General features: G+C 38.8%; 1 protein-coding gene across 7 annotated transcripts in view; it reads right to left on the reverse strand.

The window, feature by feature from the left end:
- Positions 1-13,611, reverse strand: part of POLK (DNA polymerase kappa) — a 140,980-nt gene that overhangs the window by 77,106 nt on the left and 50,263 nt on the right. The gene's annotated exons all lie outside the window — the stretch shown is intronic.

Consider the following 13,611-nt stretch of genomic DNA (forward strand, 5'->3'; position numbering starts at 1 on the left):
TCTGCTCATACTTTAGAAGGACATTAATGGGAACTAAGTGGACCAGGTCCACTGGTTCTGTCTTGGGCCTTCAGAGACATCTGTTTATCTAAGAGAGGCATTAGTAGGAACTTGATCCTGCCCAGAACTTCCAGAGGTGTCTAGTTGTGCTCTCAGTAAAATGCCATTAGTGGGGACAATTGTTTTCTAATCTGGAGGACATTAATGGGAATTGGATCAGTCCAGGATTAGTCAGTCTCGCATCACACTGAATCAGTGGAGGCTGAGCTAGCTTGGATTGATTAATCTCGCCTTGGACTTCCAGAGATTTCTCTGTGTTCATTGAGATCTCAGTCTTTGTTTTTATTTTTTATTTATTTATTTATTGGGGGGGGTTGGTTTTTTTAGAGACAGAGAGAGAGGAATAGATAGCGACAGACAGACAGGAACAAAGAGAGATGAGAAGCATCAATCATCAGTTTTTCGTTGCAATACCTCAGTTGTTCATTGATTGCTTTCTCATATGTGCCTTGACCGTGGGCCCTCAGCAGACTAACTCCTTGCTCAAGCCAGCGACCTTGGGTCCAAGCTGGTGAGCTTTGCTCAAACCACATGAGCTCGTGCTCAAGCTGGCGACCTCAGTCTCGAACCTGAGTCCTCCGCATCCCAGTCCGATGTTCTATCCACTGCGCCACCTCCTGGTCAGGTTCAGTCTTTGTTTTTAAAGTGTCTGTCTAGAATCCCCTGGTTCAAAGATCTCTGGTGCTGTGGTCTGCATGCACCTGAGAGGCCACGAGGGGGAGTCCTTCCCTCGTCTATGAAGCTTTGTCTTTGTCAAAATCTCTGGTATTATTTTAATTGAAATAAAGTGCACTCATTGTTTGTATATGTGAAGTCCTTTGTTTAATATCTAAATCTGACCTAGAGTATTTATTCCAAGTAGCAGGTAAACTGATCTCATTTCTTGTAAACACAAGGGCCACTTACTATACCTTACTTAATATTTGAGTTTTATTTATCCCTTGAAGATCTCTATTGTGAGTATTGACAGTCTGATTTCTGTTGCTTTGTTTAATGTAGGGGTCCCCAAACTATGGCTCGCAGGCTACATGTGGCCCCCTGAAGCCATTTATCCGGCCCCACCGCACTTCTGGAAGGGGCACTTCTTTCATTGGTGGTCAGTGAGAGGAGCACATTGACCATCTCATTAGCCAAAAGCAGGCCCATAGTTCCCATTGAAATACTGGTCAGTTTGTTGATTTAAATTTACTTGTTCTTTATTTTAAATATTGTATTTGTTTTTTTACTTTAAAATAAGATATGTGCTGTGTGCATAGGGATTTGTTCAGAGATTTTTTTTTATAGTCTGGCCCTCCAACGGTCTGAGGGACAGTGAACTGGCCTCCTGTGTAAAAAGTTTGGGGACCCCTGGTTTAATGTATAATGTCTCCTTTATTCCTCTTGTCTCAATGCTGTCATGCCTATTTTAGGCTGGGACCTGCTCCTAATTACAGCTAAAAGCAATGGTCATTAGGACTTAGATTCTAACTGTAGAGTATAGAATGTGACCGAAACTCCACTGCCTTGTAGACTTTTCCTGAATATATGTGACTCCTGCTCTTTAGGACATTTCTCAAAATGAAGTAAAATTAGGTTACATTTGCAAATAATATAAAGCAGTAATAGTGTCAACAGAAACTTGTCGGGAGCCGATCAACGACTGCTGGCTGACAAGGTCACAGCAGCAGAAGACCCACAACTGCTGGCTGACAAGGTCACAGCAGGAGAAGACCCACAACTGCTGGCTGACAAAGTCACAGCAGAGAAGACCAACGGCTGCTGGTTGACAAAGTCACTGCAGTGAAGACCAATGGCTGCGGGGTGACAAAGTCACCGCAAAAGAATAGGCACAACGATACTTCCCCCTTTGACTTTTTGAATTAATCTGGCCTTATATCCCCCTTTTTTCTGGGTGTGTGCTATTATTTGTGGCACAGGGATAATAGTACCGTGCTTTCCCTGTAGATTTGTAGTAATTTCTTTGGAAATGAGACAAAAGGTGTAAGTTCCACAGAAAAGCCTGTAAACCCCTTGAACTGGGCTCATAGATATAAGAGGCTGGCTATGATATCCCTCGTAAAGGGTTAAGTTTGTAGGAGAATTTCTTCTTAATCATGTTAGAAAGAATAGATTGTGACTTGTGAATGGGTAGAAGGCAGTGGCTGTGCAGAGCACCTTTCGATCTTCACTTAATTCATCATTTTTTCCTCCCTAGCCTTTTCATGTGATAGAGAAACTTTCCTTTCTTTTTGCTTATTTGATCTGCAAATAGTGGAACACTCTAAGAAGAATATAGTTAGAATTTACTAGTGTGTGAATATAGTAAATAAATAAAGTTTAACTAGACATAGAATCTTAGGTAAGGTGTTATGGAATGGCCCGTTGCGTGGCCTGGGATGGGAATGCAGTCAGCAAGAAAAGAATGTTTTGCTAAGAGAATTGTTTTATGACTGAAGGCAGTTGCTGGGCTTTCTCAGTGAGACACTCTCATGAGGTTTGTATACCTCCCCAAAAATTCTTTCTTCAGATAATGAGAGGTATGGGGGGGCATCCATAGAAGCAATAGCAATTAATGTCTTCTGAAATTATGTTGCTACTAAGCTATCTTGCGAGTGCACTCTATATATCTTTAAGTAAAAGTTACTCTTAATGTTATGTCAATTTCTTAATGGGCAAGCCTTTTGTTATCTTGTGAGGAAAGTTAGGACACTGCATAAACTCAAGGCCATTTGCCTGAGCAAGCGGTGGTCATTTGCTAGTCCTTAATGATTTTGTCTGTTAATCGCTCTCTGCCCCTTGACTCACAACAACAGTAAAGTTGAGTTATTAGTTAGTACTAATCCTTTAAAAGCTTTTACCGATATTATCGCTATTCAAGTTATTTTTTAATTGTACTTTGAATGATTTGCCACCTGATTTGTAGTTTATAGATATAAATTAACTGTTATTTGGAAACATGTAAACATAGTGAAACAGAAGCAATGATTAATACCATGTAATTGTAACTTGGTGTGTGTGTATAAAAAAGGAGCTGTACTAGCATTTGGAAGAGATGCCTGGCAGTAAATGCTAACTAGAGAATAAAGAGAAAGAAAAGAATTCGGCTCTCTCACTCGATTTCGCCGACGCCGTCTCCTCCTGTGGGACCCCTGGATCCCCCCCGGGGCTGGACCCCGGCAGAAACTTAGTGAAATTAGTGAGCCATATGCGGCCGGCATATTTAATAAATCTCTTCCTTTAATAAAACTCCTCAAAATTCATCTGGACTGGGTGTCTCTACGTAAACCCGATGGAGTAAGGTACGGTGCCTTTCAGAATCTGGGATATGGTACTTTATAACACTAGTATAGAGGCTTAAAAAGCTAAATGTACATTTTCTCAGTTTCCCTGCAGCTAAAGGGTGGCTGCATAACCTTTTTAATCTATGAAACACATGAAATCAATAAAACCAGTAAAATTATGAGAGTGAGAGAGAAGAACGCTATTTAATGAGTTAGAGTACATAAAGAACAGAAGAGTGGCTGGCATATGGTACAAGTTCAAAAAATGCAGTCTATTACCAAAAGGATCAATGGCTAGCTAAATAATGAAACATTCAAAAATTGAGGGAAAAACTGCCAGAAATGTGTAAGTGGGGTTATTTCTGGAATAAAAGCAATTTCCATCCCATGGAAATCCCCACAGCAGGTTTCCTCAAAGGTGGAGAGTTATGAGGGTATATATAATTAAACGTTTTCCCTTCTTGGACTTGAGCCTTGGTACTAGCATTGTTTCTTAGCATTGTAGTGACACTAGCTACCCACTAGCTGCAGGTAAAGACTGCAACTTCTCTTTTAGAAACAATCACACTGAGTCCCGTGTCTCTAACACCACTGTAAGACTCGCTAGAGGGTCTGCTCCTATTTAGATGGCAACTCACTGAACAAGCTGGGGTACTCTGTGCCTTCTTCAGGCTGTTTCTCTGTCTGGAATGTCCCTCCTACTCTGTCACAAAGCCTTCAACTATTAGTTCAGATATGTCTCTGAAACTTACCGTATTTCCCCATGTATTAGACGCATCTTTTTTCAAAAAATTTGGGGTCTAAAAACTGGATGCATCTGATACAGTGGTTGCAGATTTGTTTTACTTGCATTTCCTGCTCTTTTGCACTTGTCCTTGTGCTCATTGAGACAGTGATTCATCATCAGACACAGATGAGGACAAGCTAATGGATGGGAGTTTGGATAGTGATGAGGAATTGTATGAATTTTATGATGAATAAAACTTGAGTTCAATAATTTTATGTAATACATTTTTTTTTTCAAATTTCGGGCCCCAAAATTAAGGTGCGTCTTATACATGGGAACATCTTATAAATGGGTTAATATGGTATTTAAATCTCTGTTCTCCGTACCACAGAATTTAATGTTCCTTTATTTGTTTTCCTGTTCTTACTACAGCACTTCAGTTATTAGATACCAAATTATTAGTTTAGTACCTAAGAAGAGTACCTAAGAAGAGATAAAGAAGAGAAAGAACTTACCAGTGTTTAAATTCTTTCCTCGTAAGAGAAAAATGAAAGGGAGGAAAGGAGAAGAGGAATACAATTTACACCTATATCTACAGGGTTGGGCAAAAATAGGTTTATAGTTTGTATGGAAAATAATAATATAATAATACAAGAATAAACTCAGTGCTCTGCATATTCACAACTGTAAGCCTACCTTTCCCATATCCTGTATATATATATTTCTGGTTAAAAAAGAGAAAGTAGTCTCTGTAGAAAAATTTTGAAGAGTGAATTCATGCAGTGAGACACCATACTTAATAAGTGAAACTTTTCAACATTGATCCAATGTATCATCCAGATTTAAAACATCTATTCTTCCAGTTTAAATCTAAACTAGAGAATAGCATCCTGACATAAAAAAATATGTAAGCAAATCATGGAAACTAATAAAAACAAGGGTTTGAAAACTATCTTAATCCAGAAAATATGCCTAAACTATGTATGAGTCCACTGAGAATGAGAGCAGCATCTGAAATATTTCAACCCAGAATCTTTGGAAAGGAAAAAGGTAATAAATAGAAAGCAAATCAAATGGGAAAAATTCTCCTTAGACTTATATATAAACGCTATGGCAGTTGTTCAGCAATCCATTGACTCACCTGTGCTTATAGCAAGTGTACAGGTGCCAAAAAGAAATGTCCCTACAGATGACTCACACATTCCATTTTCCTTTACTATCTCTCATTAGTCACCATTTTCTGAATTCTTCTTTTAACATCTACTAAATGCCCACCATTGTCTTTTTCAAGCTTTTACTGAAATCTTCATTCATGTTTTCCTTTCTTTCACTTTTCCGTCCAAGTTTTGATCTGAGTCTCTAACATGTACATTATCCTTTTTGCTACACTTGAGGTCTGGTATGTGTCACAGTGGTTAAGAATAATGGCTTTTGTTTGGATCTCAGGACTGCCACTGCGTTGTTACATAATAGTGTAACTATCCTTCTATCCTCACTTTCCTTATTTCTAAAGTGGGACTAACTCGCCTGACCTGTAGCGGTGCAGTGGATAAAGCATCAACCTAGAACGCTGAGGTTGCGGTTCAAAACCCTACACTTGTCTGGTCAAGGCATATATGGGAGTTGATGCTTCCTGCTCCTCCCTCCTTTCTCTCTCTCCTCTCTAAAATGAATAAATTTTTAAAAATATATTTAAAAAAATAAAATAAAGTGGGACTAACTCAACCTCAAAAAGTTCAAAGAGTTACAAGAGATACCCATGTAGTGAACTTATCCAGAGATAGGCTTTAAAGATATTACCTATAATTTTAAAAGTAGAAGTGACATTTATTGAGTATATGACATGTATATTATAAGTGCTTCTTATGTTAATGCATTTAATGGTCAAAATAATTCTGAGATAATGATTATTATTCCCATTTTATTGATAAGGAAACGAAAACTCAGTAAGATTAAGTAATTTGTCCTAAGCCATACAACTAGTAAATGGGAGAACTAGACCTGAAAATCAGGTTACTCCAAAGTGAATGCTCTTTCCATTAATTTATGCTCCCCTAAAATGGATTTTAAAAAGTTTTTATCACTGAAATAAGCTCAAATAAAACTCTAATGGTACTTTTTTTATCCATATTATGTCTTTTAAAAAAATCCTCTTTTTATATTACATCTAGGAAACTATTTCAGAGATTTTGGTTTTTATTTTCTTAATTATATTACTCTAAAAATTGTTGAATAAATCTGAGTTCATAAAATCAACTGTTAAAATGGTCAAAATGCACTGATTTGCTGTGTAGTTGCCATTTACTAAAATATGAATGTTTATTCAATTTATGGACTCATGTTAAAATAAGATGTTTTTGCAGCTGCAAAAATGTGCCTTTAAGAAATCTAATGAGGATGTGATGGGGTGGAGAATGCTTAAAGAGGTTCTCAGCATCATGAAAGTTCATGTCTATAGAGATTACTTAAACTATACTGCTCACAAAAATTAGGGGATATTTCAAAATGAATATGAAGTGATAAAAAAAGCATTTGACTTTTTTTATAAAACAAGAACATCAGAAAAGCAAATGTCAAGTCAAAGATTTGATTATGCAAATGAGATGCAAAACCAACTTTTATTTCATTGGTGAAAATACACTATACAAAAGGCTGAAAAGTATGGGAGTATCTGCACAATCCCTGATCTTGAAAGTGCATATCCTGCAATTTCCCAGCCCTTGCAATGCCCCTGCAACATGATTTGCCCGAATGCAAAGCCTGGAGAGCCACAGGACGTCTTGAAGCTGGTCACAGATGACAGTGGCAACAGCACTTGTAACATCCCAAAGCGTGATTAGCAGACAGACTGTGGAATCGCTTTCAAGAGACTGGCACAGTATGAAGAAGACAAGGGCAGGGTCGCCCTTCTGCCACAACAGCAAGAGATGACCTTACTTGCAAGAAGGAACAGGCACAGCAATGCAACAGAGCTGTGGGGACAGTTTCTTGCTGCCACTAGATGATGGATATGCACCCAGACCATATGAAATCAGCTCCATCATGTTGGACTGTATGCCCGGTGACCAATGGTATGCATTCTGTTATCTGCTGAACACTGTAGAACCTGTAAAAGGTGGGTTGATGAGCATCGTCATTGGAACTGTGATGAGTGGTCAACTGTCCTCTTCTCTGATGAGTCACAGTTCAGTCTACAGCCTAACAGTCAATGTGTCCTGATCTGGCATGAACGAGGCACATGGGAGAATCCAGGTTTCATGTAAGAAAAGGACTCCTTCGGTGGTGATGGAATCATGGTGTGGGCTGACATCAGCATTGGTGGTCGTACTGACTGCCACATCATCAGAAACAGATTGCTGACTGCTGTCATATATCAAGATGAGGTCCTGCACCCTATAGTGGTACCCTATGCTGGAGCAGTTGGAAACAACTTTCTTTTTATGGATGATAATGCCAGGCCCCACTGTGCACATCTTGTCAACAGCATGCTTCAGGAGGCAGGAATCGAACGCATGGACTGGCCTTCACATTCTCCAGACCTGAATCCCATTGACCATACTTGGGATGCACTGGGAAGACGTCTGGCAAACCGTCCAATGCCTACCACAATACTTCTTGAACTGGAAGTTACCCTGGAGCAAGAGTGGCAGAGGATCCCACAAGAACTGCTGGGCAATCTGATCCTGTCCATGCCCATCACTGTCATTGTGTTTTGGCAGTCTTGAGTTACCATACACCCTATTGAACAGTCAATATGTGGCACTCTTATCCAGTTTGACATGTATCTGTTCACCCCCACCAATAGGGTACTTGTTATTCAATCATGATACTTGAGTTTGCATCTCATTTGCATAATTGGACAATTTTCTTTGACTTAGCATTTGCTTTCCTGATGTTCTTGTCTAATAAAAAAAATCAAATGCTTCTTTTCTTATTGCTGCATATTCATTTAAAAAATATATCTTGAGTGACGTCACGGAAATGGCGCCGTGAGCAGCGCGTCCAACAGCTCTCCCCTAAATCACAACAAATTTATCAACTAGAAACAGAAAAATTTATCCTCGGAGCATTCCGGAGTTCCACACAAACTGATAGCGAAAGGACTGTTATCACTTGAATCTGAGAGACGAGGGTGTGGAGGAATCTACCGCAGCGACGTTCATTCAAGCCGTGAGGAAGTGCGCCTGTGGTGAGTCAGCCCACATTTGGGAGCCGCAAGCCGCCGCCGCGAGCCGCCGCGCGCGCCCGGTCCAGTTGGGCACCGCTAACGTTCCCAGCGGCCCGCACACAGCGAGTGAGAGTCGCCAGCCACCGGTGCCCGGAGCACCCCATTCGCGCGTGTGCCCTGGGCATTCCACGCGCCCAGAGCGCCCTACTGGCCCGCACACCCAGGTGCTCCATTATCCTGCGCCTGGTGCGGTCCAGCCGCCAGCGGCGGGGCGAGCGGGAGAGGCTTGGGAGATTCTCTCCGTGGGCGGGGCACCTCACCCAGCCATTCAAGCTAACAATCAAGCGTTGGGGGAGGGGCGTGCGCAGGCAGCCTAAAATACCTTCGGAAGCACAGCTGCGACCCAATCACTGAAATTAGCTTAACCCATGAAATCTGCGCACCCTCGGTTCTAATTGATAAGATCTCTCTCAGTTCAGCGATCCAAGACAAGAGGCGTGATATTTTTTAGTGCCTCTCGCTAAAGGGGCGGGGGCAACTTCTGATTGATAGAGCCTCCATATTCAGGGATAAACGCTAACAAGAAGGACTTGGCAGATAATAAGATCTATACTACACTAGTCGCAAGCAGAGACTAGTGCCTCTTCTTCCCTGCAAAAACAGGCTACAAAGTGTGGAAAGCCTGGGTTAAGAGGTCCAACTAAATGATAGGCGCTGAACAGTCACCTTGACAACAATTGACTCCCACCCCCCGCCTGATTAAACTGGAGGCCCTGACTGTCAGAGCCTTTCCCAAAGCCTTGCACTGAGTGCGGATAGAGTGGGGATTTCCCAGCTCTTTGAGCCTCTTACTCCCCAGGCAGAAGCAGTTGCAGCCTTATAGCTGGATCACCAGGCTGCTAATTCAGAAAGGGGGGACTAGGAGAGAGAATCCAGGAAAGCAAACTCTCTCATCGTTGGACCCTGCAAACGCCAACAAGCCGTGACTACCAGCAAGACTAAAGCCAATTATATGACATTGCCATAGAATCCCATCAACTGCAATCCCTACCTAAGTGTGACACAGGGGCAGAGCCTGGGGTACAGAGTCACCGACCAGGAAGAGGGAGAGAAAAGAAAAAGGAAGAAGTTAACCTCTCAAAATCAAGAAAAATCCACAGACTTTACAACTTGATCCACTAATATTTTTGTTGTTGTTGTTTGTTTCTTCTGTCTTATTGCCTTTATTTCCTCCACATCGGTCCTTCTATTCTCTGCCCATCTTATGCTTCCCCTTTCTTGAACTACACTACCCATGAGTGTTGCATTTTATTTCTCTTCTTCATCCTCACCCTCCTTTAAGGTTATACTCCAAAACACTTAACTCTCACTCTCTCCTCTTTTGTTTTTTGTTTTTTTTTTGTCTTGCTTTATTTTGTTTTTTTCTCTTCCTATTTTATTTCTTCCTTCGTTTTTCTCTTTTTCTTATTTTTTCCTTTCTATTCGTTTTTTCTTTTCTCATTTTACTTTCCTCCCATATAATCCTCAATCACGAACAAATTAGTTAATTTGGGACTCAAGGCTTTTTTTTTTGGCTTTATTTCTCTGTTTTGCTTTTGTTTTTATTTTTTTTCTTGTTTGTTTATTTTTGTGGCATTTTGGGTCCTCCCAACCCAAGGTCTCCATTGTATTTAATCTTCGCTCCACTTAATACAACAGATTTTTACTTATTATTTTTATATTTTTCTTCTTTATTATTCTTTTTTGTTCCTTTTTTCTGGTTCCCTCTTATCCCTCTCATTATTTCTCTTAGTTGACCATCACTTACAAGCAAATCATCTTATGCTTGTCTAAGATTTTCTTCCTTTTTTTTTTTTTCTTTTTTTTTTTTGCATTTAGTAGGTCCCTACTCCCTTTTTTTGCCCCTTGAACTCTTCACCCCAAATCAGGCCCTCCATTATAGGCACGATATTTCCCTGAGGAGGGAAGAGGAGGGAAAGAGAAGAAAGAAAAAAGGGGGAAATAATAAATTATTACTGTTTCTTTGGGGGGGTGTTTTACCTTTTTATTTTTCTTTTTTTTTTTTCTTTTTTTTTCTTTTTATTTTTTTTTACTTTTTACTCATTATTAATTCTAATTAGTGCTATCAACAAGACCACCCTCAGATGCCGATAAGAAAGAGGAAATCGAATATTATGGATACAAAAGAAAGAGAGGTAACACAAATAGATGTGGAAAAATCTATGGAGAAAAGACTTAACATATTGGAAGCCTTGGAGCTAAATGACAGAGAATTTAAAATAGAAATCTTAAAAATACTCAGAGATATACAAGAAAACACAGAAAGGCAATATAGGGAGATCAGAAAACAGCTCAATGAACACAAAGAATATATTACCAAGGAAATTGAAACTATAAAAACAAATCAAACAGAAATGAAAAACTCAATTCACGAGCTGAAAAACGAGATAACAAGCTTAGCTAACAGAACAGCCCAGATTGAAGATAGGATTAGTGAAATAGAAGACAAACAACTTGAGGCACAACAGAGAGAAGAAGAAAGAGACTCAAAAATAATAAAAAATGAGAAAGCCCTACAGGAATTGTCTGACTCCATCAGAAAGAATAACATAAGAATAATAGGTATATCAGAGGGAGAAGAGAAAGAAAATGGAATGGAGAATATACTCAAACAAATAATAGACGAGAACTTCCCAAGCCTGTGGAAAGAACTAAAGCCTCAAATTCAAGAAGCAAACAGAACACCAAGTTTTCTTAACCCCAACAAACCCACTCCAAGGCACATCATAATAAAGATGACACAAACCAATGACAAAGAAAAAATTCTCAAGGCAGCCAGGGAAAAGAAGAGTACAACATATAAAGGAAGGCCTATTAGATTATCATCAGATTTCTCAGCAGAAACTCTACAAGCTAGAAGAGAGTGGACCCCAATATTTAAAGCCCTGAAAGAGAGGAACTTTCAGCCAAGAATACTATACCCATCAAAGCTATCCTTCAAGTATGAAGGAGATATAAAAACATTCACAAATACAGAAAAGATGAGAGAATTTATCAACAGAAAGCCCCCACTCCAGGAAATATTAAAGGGGGTTTTCCAACCAGATTCAAAGAACAAAAGAAAACAACACCACAAGTAACAGCTCCACCAAGAACACAATAAAACCAAACTTAAACTGTGACAACAAAGGAAAAAAAGGGGGGAGAGGATGGAGATTAACAGTAGCAAAGGACGATGAAGTGCAGAAATACTTATAAGATAGGGTACTACAATGAATATGGTAGGTACCCTTTTCATTACTTAATGGTAACCACCCTTGAAAAAACCACCACAAAAACACTTGACTTAAAAAAGGTAGCAACAGAGGAAAGAAGTATGGAACACAAACAAACAAAAACAAATGATAGAAAAACAAAAGAGAAGAATCAAACTAGATACAAAACTAACAGAAAGCAATTTATAAAATGGCAGTAGGGAACCCACAAGTGTCAATAATTACACTAAATGTAAATGGATTAAACTTACCAATAAAAAGACACAGAGTAGCAGAATGGATTAAAAAAGAAAATCCAACTATATGCTGCCTACAAGAAACACATCTAAGCAACAAGGATAAAAACAAATTCAAAGTGAAAGGCTGGAAAACAATACTCCAAGCAAACAACACCCAAAAAAAGGCAGGTGTAGCAATTCTCATATCTAATAATGCTGACTACAAGACAGAAAAAGTACTCAGAGACAAAAATGGTCATTTCATAATGATTAAGGGGAAGTTGAATCAAGAAGACATAACAATCCTTAATATATATGCACCAAACCAAGGAGCACCAAAATATATAAGACAGCTACTTATTGACCTTAAAACAAAAACTAACAAAAATACAATCATACTTGGAGACCTCAATACACCGCTGACGGCTCTAGATCGGTCATCCAAACAGAGAATCAATAAAGATATAGTGGCCTTAAACGAAATACTAGAACACCTGGATATGATAGACATCTACAGGACACTTCATCCCAAAGCGACAGAGTATACATTTTTCTCTAGTGTACATGGAACATTCTCAAGAATTGACCATATGTTGGGCCACAAAGACAATATCAGCAAATTTAGAAAAATTGAAATTGTACCAAGCATATTTTCTGATCATAAAGCCTTGAAACTAGAATTCAACTGCAAAAAAGAGGGGGAAAAACCCACAAAAATGTGGAAACTAAACAACATACTTTTAAAAAATGAATGGGTCAAAGAAGAAATAAGCGCAGAGATCAAAAGATATATACAAATGAAAATGAAAATACGACATATCAGAATCTCTGGGATGCAGCAAAAGCAGTAATAAGAGGAAAGCTCATATCACTTCAGGCCTATATGAACAAACAAGAGAGAGCCGAAGTAAACCACTTAACTTCACACCTTAAGGAACTAGAAAAAGAAGAACAAAGACAACCCAAAACCAGCCGAAGAAAGGAGATAATAAAAATCAGAGCAGAAATAAATGAAATAGAGAACAGAAAAACTATAGAAAAAATCAATAAAACAAGGAGCTGGTTCTTTGAAAAGATCAACAAAATTGACAAACCCTTGGCAAGACTCACCAAGGAAAAAAGGCACAGGACTCAAATAAATAAAATCCAAAATGAAAGAGGAGAGATCACCACAGACATCATAGATATACAAAGAATTATTGTAGAATACTATGAAAAATTATATGCCACCAAATACAATAATCTAGAAGAAATGGATAAATTCCTAGAACAATACAACCTTCCTAGACTGAGTCATGAAGAGGCAGAAAGCCTAAACAGACCAATCAGCAGGGAGGAAATAGAAAAAACTATTAAAAACCTCCCCAAAAATAAAAGTCCAGGCCCAGACGGTTATACTAATGAATTCTATCAAACATTCAAAGAAGACTTGGTTCCTATTCTACTCAAAGTCTTCCAAAAAATTGAAGAAGAAGCAATACTTCCAAACACATTCTATGAGGCCAACATAACCCTCATATCAAAACCTGGCAAGAATGGCACAAAGAAAGAAAACTACAGACCAATATCTCTAATGAATACAGATGCTAAAATACTAAACAAAATACTGGCAAACCGAATACAACAACATATTAAAAAAATAATACATCATGATCAAGTGGGATTCATCCCAGAATCTCAAGGATGGTTCAACATACGCAAAACGGTTAACGTAATACACCATATCAACAAAACAAAGAACAAAAACCACATGATCTTATCAATAGATGCAGAAAAGGCTTTTGATAAAATACAACACAATTTTATGTTTAAGACTCTCAACAAAATGGGTATAGAAGGAAAATATCTGAACATGATAAAGGCCATATATAATAAACCATCAGCCAACATCCTATTAAACGGC

This window comes from Saccopteryx bilineata, chromosome 6, assembly GCF_036850765.1.
Source record: "Saccopteryx bilineata isolate mSacBil1 chromosome 6, mSacBil1_pri_phased_curated, whole genome shotgun sequence".
Lineage (NCBI taxonomy): Eukaryota > Metazoa > Chordata > Mammalia > Chiroptera > Emballonuridae > Saccopteryx > Saccopteryx bilineata.